Source organism: Micropterus dolomieu, linkage group LG08 (assembly GCF_021292245.1).
Source record: "Micropterus dolomieu isolate WLL.071019.BEF.003 ecotype Adirondacks linkage group LG08, ASM2129224v1, whole genome shotgun sequence".
NCBI lineage: Eukaryota > Metazoa > Chordata > Actinopteri > Centrarchiformes > Centrarchidae > Micropterus > Micropterus dolomieu.
In genome coordinates, this window is record NC_060157.1 from 27,061,674 (window position 1) to 27,062,303 (window position 630).

The following is a 630-nucleotide window of genomic DNA, read 5'->3' on the forward strand; positions in this document are numbered from 1 at the left end:
CTAAGAGCTGAAATCAACGTAAGCGTCTCTATTCAACACTACTTTTCCATGTTTACCATCGCGAGAGCCAGGGGTGACAATCGCTAACGGTAACAATACATTTCTAATTAGGATTATTGGTTGCATTTGAAGCAATATGTTTTACATCCAATCAAAGTTAGGATGTTAACAAATAAATAAGACAATGCAAAAGCAACTCGAGTGAAGATAAATCAACGTTTTTATCCCAAAAACTAAAGTAAAAAGCTAATTTAATAAAAGCTTTTGATGCTGAGCTCCTCTCACGGGTAAACGGCGTAGCTGTCTGAGCATAACCCAGTCCGACTATGGGTGTTTATTTGTTCAAAAGCTGTAGCGCTGCTCCCGGTTCTTTCTTCTACACAAAAAACGCATCTTCCGCACAGCCCAGAGCGAATTTGCAGGAATTTGCATCTTTGCATTGACTTTGTATGTAATCAAGCCATACATACTGTGGCAGGATGAGGTTTTCTTTCACTCCCTCTTACCTGTGCACAGGAAGGCGCACCAGCACACCTGGGGCTCATCCCCTTTGATTGGGAGAGGTGGGGAGCTGCCTTTTTAAGCCTGTGTGGTAGACTCATTTGGGTTTCTGTCTTTTCCTGTTGGGTG